At 43.2% G+C, this 15512-nt stretch overlaps 1 protein-coding gene across 5 annotated transcripts in view; it reads right to left on the bottom strand.

Moving 5' to 3' along the window:
- Positions 1–13794, bottom strand: part of GPR156 (G protein-coupled receptor 156) — a 132892-nt gene extending 119098 nt beyond the window's left edge. For 4 of the 5 annotated variants that reach the window (XM_074033377.1, XM_005548050.5, XM_065539164.2 and 1 more), the window contains exon 1: positions 13394–13794. The gene's annotated coding sequence lies outside the window, so the exon portion shown is untranslated. The remainder of the gene's footprint in view (positions 1–13393) is intronic. The other variant, XM_074033378.1, reaches the window with a different exon arrangement.
- Between the last annotated feature and the right edge of the window lie 1718 nt (positions 13795–15512).

Genomic DNA, 15512 nt, shown 5'->3' with positions numbered 1-15512 from the left:
CTGAGGACTTTCAAATTTCTTTCACTTTTTGCTATTTTGTCAGTTCACTGTTTATATTTATTTCACTTATTTGTACTTACCAGCTTCCCTTAATGCTTCTCTGACATTTCCTCCTCTTCAGCCCTGGTGTGGTGGAGAATCCAACTCCTCTCTAGTCTGGTGGACTAGATTGAAGTTTTACATCCCAGCAAGGGCAAAATTAAAAAGGAAAGCCAAGTACTTCTGGGAAGCTTGCTCCTAATACTAGGTTTGTTAAAATCATTTGTTTAAAAATGTTCACATCTGTTGCTTGGCACTGATCCTTAAGCTCCAAGACCCCTACCTTCTTAACTAATTATCCTCATATCAAATAATCAGTTACAGTTGATTGATTATATACTCATAAAACTCCCCAAATCCCAAGTCCTCAAAATGAAGACAGAAGACCGGGATTGGAATTGAAGAACCTTTTTCAATCCAACTATTAAAGAAAGGGCATAAGAAAAAAACACACCAGATATAGCTTTGTGAGAACGTACAGTAACTGAGCGTATTCTCTCTGAAAGGACACCCCTCCCAAAAACCCACCCCTCAGATGCTCCTGCCACAGCTGAAGACCATGTATAATTCCACAGCATGGGATAAATGAGCAAGGGGAATTGGAAACAGTCTGATCAACCAAAAGCAAGAGAGACACAATGCAACTGAGATACTGCAGACTCCGTTCCCCACTGAGCTGATATAATCCACACTTGGCACAAAGGAGTTCTCACTGCAGGCTTTCCTTCTTAAATACACAGGCCCTCCTGGCGAAATGTGGTGGGAGAGGGGAGAGAAAGACAAAAGGAGGAAAGAAACAACTGCTGTAAAGGAGACCTACAGTGAGAATTAAAATTATGTATTCCCTTTGACCCAAAAATGCCAATTTTGGGAATCCCTCCTATGAAAATAAAACCCAAAGTACAGGAATGTTTATTGTGGCATAATTTGTTGTGTAAAAAAAGCTGGAAGAAAAACATGAATATCTATCAATGGGGAAGTAATGAATGGGAAGAAATTATGGAACTTCCTATAATGGAATATTAGATAGCTATTAAAAATAATAAGTTGGATCAATTATATGTATTAATCTAGAATAATTTACACAATATATACTAAATAAAATGAAAGAAATAACAATAACATATTATATGATTCCATTTTCACATACAATAGAAAATAAGTCTACATACTCATATGTTTGTTCAAACATAGAAAAGGAGTGAAGGGGCTGAGTGCAGTGGCTCATGCCTATAATCCCAGCACTTTGGGAGGCTGAGGTGGGAGGATCACTTGAGCCTAGGAATTCAAGATTAGCCTGGACAACACAGTGAGGCCTCATTTCTATAAAAAATGTTTAAAAATTAGATGGGTGTGGTAGCATGTGCCTGTGGTCCCAGTTACTTGGCAGGCTGAGGTGGGAGGATCCCTTGAGCTGGAGATGTTGAGGCTACAGTGAGCTGTGATCATGACATGTGAATACATATGAAACTTTTTTTTTTGAGACAGGGTCTCACTCTGTTACTCAATCTGGAGTACAGTGCCATGATCACAGCTCACTGCAGCCTCAACCTCCTGGGTTCAAGCGATCCTCCCACCTCATCCTTCCAAGTAGCTAGGATGACAGGCGCACACTACCACACCTGGCTACTTTTTTTTTTTTTTTTTTTTTCCCATAGAGATGGAGTTTCACTATGTTGTCCATGCTGGTTTTGAACTCCTGGACTCAAGCTATCCTCCTGCCTCTGCCTCCTAAAGTGCTTGGATTACAGATGTCAGCCAGCACGCCCAGCCTGGGCACTTTACATAGTGGTTTTGTCAGAAAGATGGGAGTGAGGGAAGGTGGAGATTAGTTATATTTTCTTTCTTTTTTTTTCTTTTCTTTGAGATGGAGTCTTCCTCGGTAGCCCAAGCTGGAGCGCAGTGGCACAATCTCAGCTCACTGCAACCTCCGTCTCCTGGGTTCAAGCAATTCTCCTGTCTCAGCCTCCAGAGTAGCTGGGACTACAGGTGCCTGCCACCACGTCCAGCTAATTTTTGTGTTTTCAGTAGAGATTGGATTTCACCTTGTTGGTCAGGCTGGTCTCGAACTCCTGACCTCAGGTGATCCACCCGCCTTGGCCTCCCAAAGTGCCAGGATTACAGGCATGAGCTACCATACCTGCTCAATTTTTTTTTTTTTTTTTTTTTTTTGAGACGGAGTCTCACTCTGTCACCCAGGCTGGAGTGCAGTGGCGGGATCTCAGCTCACTGGAACCTCTGCCCCCCGGGTTCAAGTGATTCTCCGGCCTCAGACTCCCAAGTGGCTGGGATTACAGGTGCCTGCCACCACGCCCAGCTAATTTTTGTATTTTTAGTAGAGACAGGGTTTCACCATCTTGGCCAGGCTGGTCTTGAACTCCTGATCTCGAGATCCACCCGCTTCAGCTTCCCAAAGTGCTGGGATTACAGGAGTGAGCCACTGTGCCTGGCCTAATTTTTGGTAGAGATGGGGTTTCACCACGTTGGCCAGGCTGGTCTTGAACTCCTGACCTCAAATGATCCACCCATTTCGGCCTCCCAAAGTGCTGGGACTATAGGGTGAGCCACTGCACCCAGCCATATTTTCTTTATATACTGCTGTCTTACTAGACTTGTTACAATGAGTGTGTATAACTTTTATAACTTAAAAATGCAAAAGTTAAAATATAAAAAGTATTTATTGAGACTTATAACTACAAGTAACTCTAGTCCCCAGAGTTCAGTGAGGTATGTGGTCCTCTGGCATTTGCTTTGAATTGATCGTGGTGGTTAATAGCAGATAGGAGCTTCTGCTCCTGGAGAGAGGGTTCACCTTCTGTCACTCAACAGAAGCCAGTGAAAGCCCAGAATCAACAGTGCCTCTGGAAAACGTCAGTGGTTGTGAAACAAAAACTATATCTATTTATCTGAAGCCTCAGCCACAGAGCTTCCCAAGGGGCTGCCTGAGCCAGTGAGCAGCCAGCAAACACATGGACGAGAATAACTCATGCTTTTGTCTTGGAAAATCCCACTACTCCAACTATTGACAGCCTTTGTTGGCTCCTGTTTCATACTTCAGAGATGAGAAGCACAAAGCCGGCCCAGTGGCTACAAGCATAAATATTAAACTCTGTGGGAGAGAGGCTGCTGCCCAGGTTTGAAGTGTTCTGTATTAGCCTTTGGTGGAAAATACTTTGAGCACCACTGGAAGCCACCATGTCACACACAGAAAGGCATTGGCCAAGGCAATGGTGTTTGAGGTGTGATACTTAGCTCAGTATTTGCAATTCAGTTTCATGCCAGTCGGTACTTACAGTTCTTCCGAGGGTGATAAACATATGATATTCAATAATAAAGAAAAGATATGCACAAGTTAGCAGTCTGTGAAACATTTAACTTTTCATTCATCTTCCAACATATTTTTCTTTTCTGCAATCCTCTCTCCCTACCCCATGCCTCTTTCTCTGTCTCTCTACTTAACCCCTTTTCTCCTTAATGTTTTTCTGATTATCATAGAAATTCACACTTCTTAAAACAATCATGAAAAATATAGATAAATTGAAAAAATACAAATAATCATTTATAATCTCACCACTAATATTTTAGGATAGTTTACCCTTTTAAGTGCTTTGCATTTGTGTATCTTTGCAAGTGCAAATGAATGTCTTGCAGAATACCTAATACTATGAATGAATATATGGAAATGTGAAAGAGGGGTCTGAACAGACATCCTTGCTGGGACCCAGGCCGTTGTGATATGGCCATGTGTTTTCGTGTGTCAAGTTTTTATTAATATTCCTCAGACTGACTATGACAGCTGCCTTTGTGTCTCCTCCCTTCCTTTCTCCTCACAGCTGCCTTGGAAGTCAGCAATATTCACATGTAAAATTCCCATGGGTAGTTATTTGATCTTCTTTTATCCCTGTTTCTCACTTGCAGATAACTGGGTACCCACAACCTCTGCGATCTCAGCACATCACTACTCTCTTCCCTTTTCCTCTCTCCTGCTGTTATGTTTCCCTCTCCCTCTTTACTCTGATCTTCTGCATTTATCCTAGCAGCATCCAAAAGCAGGCAGCCATCACTGGCTCATGAACAATCACAGAATCATTGAAACATCTGTTCAGAAAAAGCACTCAGGTAGTGTGATGCTCTAGCTTTGTTCTTTTGCTTAGGCTTGCTTTGGCTATTCAGGCTCTTTTTGGGTTCCATATGAGTTTTAGAATTTTTTTTCTAATTCTGTAGAGAATGATGTTAGTAGTTTGATAGGAATAGCATTGAATGTATACATTGCTTTGGGCAGTATGATCATTTTAATGATATTGATTCTTCTAATCCATGAGCATGGTATATTTTTCCATTTATTTGTATTGTTTCTAATTTTTTCAGTAGTGTATTGTAGTTCTCCTTGTAGAGCTCTTTCACCTCTTTGGTTTGCTGTATTCCTGGGTATTTCATTTTCTTTGCAGCTGTTGTAAATGGGATCATGTTCTTGATTCGACTCTCAGACTGGATGCTATTGGTGTTTAGAAATGCTACTGATTTTTGTACATTGATTTTGTATCCTGAAACTTTGCTAAAAATCCTTTTTAGTTCTAGTAGCCTTTTGGAAAAGTCTTTGGGGTTTTCTAAGTATAGAATTATATCATCAGCAAAGGGAGATAGTTCAACTTCTTCTTTTCTTATTTGGATGCCTTTTATTTCTTTATCTTGCCAGACTGTGCTGGCTGCGACTTCTAGCACTACCTTGAATAGGAGTGGTGAGAGTGGGCATCCTTGCCTCATTCCAGTTCTCGAGGGGAATGGTTCCAGCTTTTGCTCATTCAGTATGATGTCAGCAGTAGGTTTATCAGGGATGGCCCTTATTATTTTGAGGTATGTTCCTTCAATGCCTAGTTTGTTGAGAGTTTTTATCATGAAGAGATGTTGGATTTTATCAAAAGTTTTTTCTGTGTCTATTGAGATGACACAGATGATCATATGGTTTTTGCTTTTAATTCTGTTTATATGGTGACTCACATTTATTACAGAACCAACCATGCATCCCAGGAATAATGCCTGCTTGATCATGGTGAATTAACTTTTTGATGTTCTGCTGAATTTGGTTTGCTAGTATTTTGTTGAGGATTTTTGTGTCAATATCAGGGATATTGGTCTGAACATAGGCACAAAAATCAGATCTCTTCATCGTATCTCTGCCAGATGTGGATGTTAGGCTGATGCTGGCTTCATGGGATGAATTAGGGAGGAGCCCCTGCTCCTCTATTTTCTGTAAGTTTTAGTAGGATTGGTATTAGTTCTTCTTTGTATGTCTCATAGAATGTGGCTGTGAATCCATCTGGTCCAGGGCTTTTTATGGTTGGTTGGGTTTATTATTATTATTATTATTATTATTATTATTACTGATTCAATTTCAGAGTTTGATGTTGATCTAGTCAGGACTTCAATCTCTTCCTGATTCAATCTTGGGAGATTGTTTCCAGGAATTGATTGATTTCTTCTAGATTTTCTAATTTGTGTGCATAGAATTGTTCATAGTTTTCTCCAAGGGTCTTTTGTATTTCTGTAGGATCAGTTGTAATGTCATCTTTGTTATTTCTATTGTACTTATTTGGATCCTCTCTCTCTCTCTCTCTCTCTCTCTCTCCTCCCGCTTTATTAACCCAGCTAGCAGTCTATCAGGCTTATTTATTTTTTCAAATAGCCTATTCTCTGTTTCATTGATCTTTCATATAGATTTTTGCATCTTAATTTCATTAAGTTTTTCTTCAATTTTAGTTATTTCTTTTCTTCTGCTAGAGTTGGGGTTGGTTTGTCCTTTTTGTAGTTCCTTTAAATTCAAAGTTATATTGTTAATGTGAGATCTTTCTAGCTTCTTGAGGAAGGCATTTATGGCTATAAACTTTCCTCTTAACGTTGCTTTGGCTACATCCCAGAGGTCTTCATAAATTGTGTCCCTATTTTCACTAATTCCAAAGAATTTGCTAGAGTATAGCCAAAACAGCATGGTACTGGTACAAAAATAGACACATAGACTAATGGAACAGAATACAAAATTCAGAAATAAGGCTGCACACCTATAACCATCTGATCTTCAACATGGCTGACAAAAACAAGCAATGGAGACAGGACTCCCTTTTCAATAAATGGTGCTGGGATAACTGGTGGCCATATGCAGAAGAATGAAACTAGACCCTTACCTTTCACGGTATACAAAAACTAACTAAAAATGGATTAAAGATTTAAACGTAAGACCTCAAACTATAAAAATCATAGAAGAAAACCTAGGAAATACCCTTATCAACATTGGCCTTGGCAAAGAATTTATGGCCAAGTTCCCACAAAGAATTGCAACAAAAACAAAAATTGACAAGTGGGACCTAATTAAACTAAAGATCTTCTGCACAGCAAAAGAAACCATCAAAAGAGTAAACAACCTACAGAATGAGAGAAAATATTCACAAACTATGCATCTGACAAAGGTCTAATATCCAGAATACATAAGAAATTTAAACAAATCAACAAGCAAAAAACAACTCCATTAAAAAGCAGGCAGAAGACATGAAAAGACACTTCTTAAAAGAAGGCATACAAGTGTGGCCAACAAACATGAAAACATGCTCAGCATCACTAATCATCAGAGAAATGCAAATAAAACCACAATAAGATACCATCTCACACCAGTCAGAATGGCTATTATTAAAAAGTCAAAAAAACAACAGATCCTGGCAAGGCTGTGAAGAAAAGGGAACACATACGTTGTTGGTGGGAATGTAAATTAGTTCAACCACTGTGGAAGGGAGTTTGGAGATCTCTCAAAAATCTTAAACACAGAACTACCTTCGACCCAGCAATCCCATTACTGGGTATATATTCAAAGAAATATAAATCATTCCACCATAAATACACATGCATGCATATGTGCATCACAGCACTATTCACAATAGCAAAGACATGGAATCAACCTAGGTGCTCATCAACAGTGTACTGGATGAAGAAAATGTGCTACATAAACACCAAGAATAAAAAAGAATGAAATCATGTCCTTTGCAGCAACGTGGATGCAGTCGGAGGCCTATCCTAAGTGAATTAATGCAGGAACAGAAAACAAAATACCACATGTTCTCACGAGGACATAAATGCAGGAATGACAGATACTGCAGACTACTAGAAGGGGAAGGGAGGGAGGAGGCGTGGGCTGAAAAACTACCTATTGGGTACTGTGTTTATGACCTGGGTCCAATGTACCCATGTAACAATCCTACACATGTATCCTCTTAATGTAAAATAAAAGCTGAAACTTTAAAAAAAGAAAAGGCACTCAATTAAGCATGAACCCTATTTACCTGTTCAGCCAAAAGACTGATTAACGCAGCACTTGAGAGATTCCACCTCAGGCAGAAAATCAGGAATATTTTAGATAAGAGCCAAGAAAGACTTTGTTGGTCTGAAGTACTGCCAGACCAATGCCTTCAGGCCCTTACCACACCTTCAACCTAGACCACACCTTTAGGACCTTGCCATTGCCCTAATTAAGACATCTACTTCTGCCTTCCCTTTCAAGGTTTTCTCAATAACTCTTAGAAACTCAAGATGGAGAGGTGGCAGTGCTGACTGATGGTCTGACATTCCAGTGTAGGCAGATGGCAACATGAAGACTCACAGCATACTTTCCTGGGTGTTTTCAGTCACTGAAACCCCATGCTACCCATAGCAGCAGAAGAGCAATTCCAACCAGCAAAGCTCTGGGCAGAATCATGAAGGTCCTCCCTTGCCCTTTCCTATCCTTGACCCAAGAAATCCCTTCTCACCATCAGAACTCCAGAGCTTTCTAGCTAATCTCTACACACGCAAAGCTCCTCATTGCAAGACTGAGGACTGACTTTCCCGGGGGACAATCATTTCCACAGTTATTTCTTCCCAATGACAACATAAGGTATAGATGATTGACATGTTCAACACTCCTCCCTACTTCACTATTTTTATTATGAGTTAAAAAATAAACATCCTGAGGCATTTTTGAATAGGAATCTGCAACCCAAAGAAAGAAGACATATGGAAGGGGCCTGGCAGTTTTGTCTCCAGGTCATCAGTCTGCATGACCTCAACCCCCGAGTTGCCTCTCTGGTCAGAGCCTGATGGCCTGGTCAAAGCAGACCTGGGCTTTGTGGGGATGACTGGCCAGCCTCATCACTTAGCCCTCAGTTGCCTGGCAACCCATGTCTGAGGTATACTGGCCCAGATTTGTGTTCAGGTGATAAGGGGATACTTAGATCATTGCAACTCCCCAAGCTGAGGCAAAGTAGTCATGAGGAAGCCTAAAGGATGCTGTGGATTCAATCTGACTCAGAATATTCTAGTGTTTGTGGGCTGGGGGCAGAAAGGTGCCTGGTGAGGCCTGTTTCTGGTCAGTCCTAGGAGTATACTGAGTGTATCTGACCACCTCTGGTTTACCTCTCTTAGAGTAGACCACACAGAGTATTCATACTGTTTTAGACACAGCTGAATATTCTGGAAGTGCCTTGGACATAAAGGTACCTCAAGGCCTTGCCTAGGGTGGATATACTTCCCAAGAACTGCTCAAAATATAAGCCAATCTCTGGCCGAAAGTTACATGGCCCTCCAGCAAACAGACCAAAGTCCATCCTCCTGTGGCCTTCATAAGCTAGCCTTTAGCTCTCCTGCTTTATCTCTTGTTGCAACCCTGCCCTGACCCCCATCCACCCACCTTCTCTCCTTACTCACACCACACTGGCACTTTGGCCCTCACTCAATCATGTTATTCTGTCTCTCTGGAAAGGCCCTTCCACACCGCAGCTGCCAGTCAAAAAGCACACCTCCTTCAGAACCTGACTCAAAGCCACTTCTTCCTTGAAGGGAAATGTTGACTTCTCCTGGAATAGCTCTCTGGCTCTACCTGGAAACGCTGCCTAGCCTCCACTTCTATTCTCATCCTCTCATAGCAGGTTGTGATAATTATAGCACTGAGCACAGTAGTCTCATATGAGCCTCATCCACATGAGTGTCAAAGGAACTATGCATTTTACAATGCTGAGTCTCCCATTCTTCCACGTGGAATGAATGCATCCCAGCATTCCTCTCATTTTAACAAGTTCTTTTCACTCTCCTCTCTGGATTCATACCTTTGTTGGTACTATATTAACAGACCCCTCTTTACTCAAGCCATTTTTATCAGTACATGTAGTCTTTCTCCTGATCTAGACACTATTCATGTCCATTTTTCTGTGTGCTCATTCTTCTCCATCCCTAGAAAGCAAGGTGCTCTGTGTGGTGGGGTTTAATAACACAGGGCCGTATCATTGATCACTGTCTGAGTTCACAATTATGACACACATCTCAGAAAAACGCCTTGAGAAGTCTAGATGGAAACCAATGCCCCATGGAAACACATAAATATTTCATCAGGCTCTGAACAAGACTCTTGCTCATGAATGTTTAAACCCCTCAGTAGCATAATACTCAGAGGCTGATTACAGTCAACTTGTACTGGGATGGGGAACCTGAGAAGAGGAGGCAAATACAACAGCGATGGCAGCAGGCATTCTACAGTGTCTCTTTCAAGGATTTAAAGCACTTAAGAGTGCACTGGAGGGCTCGCTAATTTGTTAGACACTCATTTTCCAAGTGCTCTCCCTCTAAAGTGGGAAGCAGGTCAGCTCCCAGCAGAGCTGTCTACAGAGAGCACTGGCTGGGGTGCATGCAGGCTGCTATATCGGTCACAGCCCCCATTACATCGCCATACTTCTCTCCGCACTGGTGGCACAAAGGAAGATTTTCATATAAAGTACAGAAGACTCAAGATGAGGCAGACCCCTTATAGGTTCACAGCAGCTTTGTTCAAAATTGTCACAAACTGGCAACAACCCAAGTATCTATCAACCAGAGAACGAATAAACACATGGTCAATATTCATACAATGAACACTACCTTGGAATAAAAAGAAATGAACTACTGATACACACAATGGCACAGATGAATATCACAGACATTGTGTAGAAAAGAAGCCAAACACCAGAGTACATACTGTGTAATTGCACTTATATGAAGTTCAGGAACCAGCAACACTAATCTATGATATTAGAAATCAGAACAAGGTTTGCTGCTTCTTTATGGTGGGGGTGACTAGAAAGAGACATGAGGAAAAGTTCTGTGACTGAAATATTTTATGTCTTGTTTGGGATGTGGGTTTGTCAAAACTGGCCTAGCTATTAGCAAAGGATTCAGCTGAGAAGTGCTGCGAGGATAAAAGAGGCCACTGATCTCCAGGGTCATCATTTACCTATCAAATATTGATTAACTTGAATTACAAATTACCTGAAAGGACTTCTAGTATTTTACTAAGGGTTCTGCCACCCTTATGGGAGTCAATGCTTTATTTGTGTAATTTAATTACCTAATTAATCTAACAGCTATTTATTAATTGCTCATAATACACCAAACAGGAACACAGCCACAAATAAGACAAAAAAATTCCTTGTCTTGATGGAGTTTACATTAGAGTGGGGAATATGCCCAATTAATAAGGAAACACATATACTATATAGTGTCAGGGAGTGTTAAGTGCCGTGAAGAAGGATAAAGCAGGGTCAGAGGACAGGGAGTGACCACAGGCTGTTTTAGATCGGGTGGCCATCATTCTGGAGAGTATGAAAAGAAACTGGAAAGAGCTGAGAAAAGAAGCAGTGGCAGTGTCTGAAGGAAGAGTGTTCAGGCAGAGGAAAGAGCAAGGACAATGGTAAGTGAGAGGATGGGCATAGAATATAAGGTCACCCGACCAGATCACAAGCCCTGGTGGAGAGTTAAATGTTATTCACAGTGTGAGGGGAAGCCATTGGAGGGTGTTAAGCAGGGGAGTGATATCATCCAACTGACTGACATTTTAAGAATGGGAAAAAGAAGGCAGTTAAGGGGTCTGCTCAAGATTCTTACGGGAAAGTCAGAAGAATAAGATCCGTATTTTTTTCTTAAAATGTTAATATCCTTCACACATCTATATCTGAAACACCTTCTGATTCAAGCTCTGTCCAGGACCAGATCACATATGTCTGGATTCTAAACACTGATTTTTATTAACAAGTTTGTTTTAAGGTAATAAGTTTATAAAATGAGAGGTAGATAACATCTTTGTATGTCTAAAATTTTTCATAATAAAGTACTGGAGAAAAAAGGTGAGATAGTGATTTGCATCCTTTATCAGGCAAAATTCATCAGCAACTAAACATGAAAGTTCTGATTCCCAAGACCTTTGCAAAATAAAGGCTCTGATTTTTTTTTTTTTTAACTAAATGCAGAACATTCCTTTCAACGTCCAAATCCACCTTGGCAGCCCAAGTCAGTCCATGTTGCACTGTTTCTGCAGCATGTCAGAGCCTCTGGCTTCTTTCCTCTCTCCCCCTTCTCCCAATTAATCTCTGAAACCTACAGGAGAATGTAATAAAATGCAAATTCAGGGAGAAGGATGCAGTTTACAGAGGTCTCATCCTCCTCCTACCCTATATGGAAATTCCCTTATGGTTAAACAACAAAAATGGAAATATTAAAACCCTCAGCTGGAAACAAACACTTAAGCACCTATTCTCCTTTCCAGATAACGTTTCCCTCAATCATTATTTTTCCACTCTTTTGAGAGCCTTCTAGGCTGGAAGTTGTTTCATCTCACCCATCTTGGGTCTCTCCTAGGTCTCATTTCTGCCTTCACGAGGCTTGAAGTTGTATATCCCCAGGCTATCAGAACTTTGACTCTGACTAGGCTCAATTCTAGACTTTACTGGGGAATGGGGAGAAGCTAAAAGCTGGGGGTGGAAGAGAAAGGGAAATAGAGGGAACATTCCAGAGACAGTGGTGTCCCTGAGGGGGAATTAGGCTGGCAAAATGGGGAACAGAAAGCCACCTCTATTCCTCCCAAGGGACACCCAACTCAAGCAAAGCCTGCTAAAGCACTTTATTCTCCAGACTCAAATTGCCTTAACCTGTAAGCAAATGCTTCCTTAGCCATTTATCCACAAGCCCATTTGCTCCACCTGCAGCAATGAAAGAAGCACTGTTTTTGCAAGCCGGGCTGCTACCCAGACTGCGAGGAGACACTCTATGCAGAATTCAGTCACTGGTGGAGAAAAATAAGTTTTTCTTTGCAGGCCTTGCTGCCTAATACAACTATATCAACAATTTCTCCCACTGTGTAACCCCCATCTGAAAATCTTTCCCTTTTACCTAGGATGCAAAAATGTAATGTTATCCTCCATATCCTGGTTTAAAGAACTACACCAGGAAAGACATTTCATGATAGGCTAGGACATCATTTACCTCTAATTCCAGCATGCATGTACCTAGAAAACCAACAAAGGGGTAAGTTATGCCGTGCCATGACTTCTCTTCCCAGATTTCTATCCTGAAATCTTAACAAAATTCGATTTTAAAAACCTCAAGGTTTGTATTCTTCACAAGCACATGTATACCTTGAGTTCTCCCTAGAGGCCTCTAGTTTCTGACAGAGCTAACTTGGAAAGGGCTGCTTGCCAGGGTACAAGGATGCTGCAGCTTACAGGTGACTCTCTCATGCCCAGAAGCAACGCAGTTCAACAGACGCAGTGCAATAAAATTGTCCCTTTTCAGGACTTTGCAATCCCCATGGGGGAGCCCATCGTGCCCGCCAGTCTGCAGCCTGGGGGTGAACATGCCCTGCAAAGCAGATTCGGCGTGAGGAGACTCTGGAAAGTCTACAGGCGGTGGGAAACTGTTCCGGGATCTCTCATTTTCAGCACAGGCTGTCGCTTATTCAGCAGAAAACCCACTGCCCCATCTTCACACCAAATTACAGTACTCTCCGGCCTCTTTCACTGAAATTGCCACTCGCATCCCTGATGAGTGATCCGTGCTCACCTCAAGTTCCTAAGAGAATTTCTTTTTTTTTTTTTTTTTTTTTTTTTTTTTTTTTTTTTGAGACGGAGTCTCGCTCTGTAGCCCAGGCTGGAGTGCAGTGGCCGGATCTCAGCTCACTGCAAGCTCCGCCTCCCGGGTTCACGCCATTCTCCTGCCTCAGCCTCCCGAGTAGCTGGGACTACAGGCGCTGCCACCTCGCCCGGCTAGTTTTTTGTATTTTTTAGTAGAGACGGGGTTTCACTGTGTTAGCCAGGATGATCTCGATCTCCTGACCTCGTGATCCGCCCATCTCGGCCTCCCAAAGTGCTGGGATTACAGGCTTGAGCCACCGCGCCCGGCCCTAAGAGAATTTCTTTATCGGTTCCAAAGAAACTGCCCAGATTCTGGAAAGGAGAGAAAGCCCCTCCCTCTTTCCACTTTCACTTAATAATTAACTGTTGGAAGTTCTGTGGATCCTTAAGGTCTCTGTGCTCACCTCATCGGTGTCGGACCGCCGAGAAGCGCCAAGCCCGCTGCTATGTGCAGGAACCCCACGGTTCCCCAGCGTCTCGCGGGTTCGCGGGCCTGGAAGGGGCGGGAAGGGGCGGGCCGGGGCAGAGACAGGGGCCTGCGCCCATCGCCGCGCCGGGAGCCGGGCGTGGAGGCGGCGGGACGGCGGCGCCTGCCTCTGAGGTGAGCGGGGGGCGCTGGGCGCCTCTGGCCGGGGCACTGGCTGAGCCACGCCTGCCCGCCCCTCCCTGGCGCCGCCCGCGTGGCGCGCCTAGACCCCGCTCTCCCGCGAGGGCCGGGAGGGCTCCGAGACCTTGCAAACAACACGCGCCGCGCGGCTCCTCCAGCTCCTCGGTTCTTTCTCCTGGCTTGGCCGCCGAGTCCCCTGGGGAGGCCCCGCCTCCGGCCGTCTCCTCGGAGACCTTCCCTGGGGGGCACCTTCCCCTCAGCGCCCCTTCCCGGGCCTCGAGCCAGAGGCTGCTGGAGGAGCTGGCCGCGGGGCGAGGAGCTTCAGGTTCGGGTCCCTAGCCGGCCTCGATAAGGAGACTGGAAGAATTCTCCGCGAATGCTCATTTTTATTTCTGGAGTAGGGTCGGAGTTACCAATTAGTTTTCTTATTTTATACTCTCTGGGATTGCCAGATTCTTTACGTTGAGTTTTTGCTTATTTTATAATCAGACAAGTACATTTCTTTTTCCAAGAATGCTAACAGGAGACCACAAACAAGATGTTCGCACCCAGCCCACTGTCTTCCACTTAAAAATATGTGTGAGGTGTTGTGTTTAAGACACCCTCAAGGAGAAACATAGAGGGGAGACCTGGAAAGGGTCCTGGGAATCCACTTAGACTTTCCATATTATATTTAAGTTTCATTTATTTTAAAATCTCGGACGTATCTACGTGCATTAGGACATTCCACATTTTTACAACTGCCCAGAGGAAATCTTTAGTTGTAGAGGAGGGGAAGATAGAGGCCAGGCCCGCAGACCCCACTGGGACAAGACAGTGGCGACGTTCTTAGCTGTTTTACACACTGTGATACCCAAAAACTTCTTTTCACAGAATTCTACTGAGGGAGAAAACGAGAGGAAGAAAGAACGATAGACAAAGTTTTCCTCAAGGCAGTAAGCAAAAAGCTGGTTTCTCAGGAGAAAGAATTACATCTGAGATTTTACCCAGGACTCTCCAGATCTCTCATTCTACGCAGCCAGACCCTTTCACTTGGAACTTGCAGAAACTGAGGAGGACCATCTGTCTCCTCCCTGGGGGCTCCCTGAGTTAAAAAGGCCTGGGTCCATCTTTTTTCCCTAGGAGAGGTGACTTCAGAGTCTAGAGCCAAATCTTCACGTCTGTGGTTCTAGATTGAGGATTTGCCCTTCTGATCTCCATGGGGCTTTTATTTTACCTGGGAATTCCCCTGGGCTCTTCACCTGTTACTCTCATCAACCCCTCTCTATATTCTGCAAGATATTGAAATCTTTCTCCCAGCTTGGCCCCCACCTCCAATCCCAGTGTTCTCTTTTCTCAGATTGGAGTATTTCCAACCCCTCAGTTGCCAGGCACTGAAGGTTTTCATCTTCCAGGCCTGCCATGTTTACCTCTGAGATGTTTCTGGAAACTGTCCCCTTCTCAGCATTCTCACACTGCTGCTCTTGATAGGCTTTGATTATCTGAGACTGAATTGTTTCAATAATTTCCTAACTGATTTTCTTGCCTCCTATCCCCACTACCAACACAGACTTAAGAATGTCACTCTCTTGGCAAAACAAGCCAACATCCTCTATCCTCTGTCCCACTCCCAAATCTGCAGTAACTTTCCTGTGCAATTGTAATACAGTGTAAACTTTCACAAGGACGGGGAGTGGCCAAGATGGATGACCAGAAGCAGGTAATGTGCATGGCTCTCACGGAGAGGAACAGAAGGGACAAGTAGATACAACACCTTCAACTGAAACATCCGGGTACTCGCATTGGGATTAATCAAGGAAACAACTTGACCCGCAGAGAGCAAGGAAAAGCAAGACAGGACAACATCCCATCTGGGAGCATCAGGGAGCCAGGGGATCTTCCCCTGCCCAGGGAAATGGTAAGTGAATGAGCGACCC

Source organism: Macaca fascicularis, chromosome 2 (assembly GCF_037993035.2).
Source record: "Macaca fascicularis isolate 582-1 chromosome 2, T2T-MFA8v1.1".
NCBI lineage: Eukaryota > Metazoa > Chordata > Mammalia > Primates > Cercopithecidae > Macaca > Macaca fascicularis.
The sequence above is the reverse complement of the archived record's forward strand: the minus strand, read 5'-3'. Positions and strand labels throughout refer to the sequence as shown.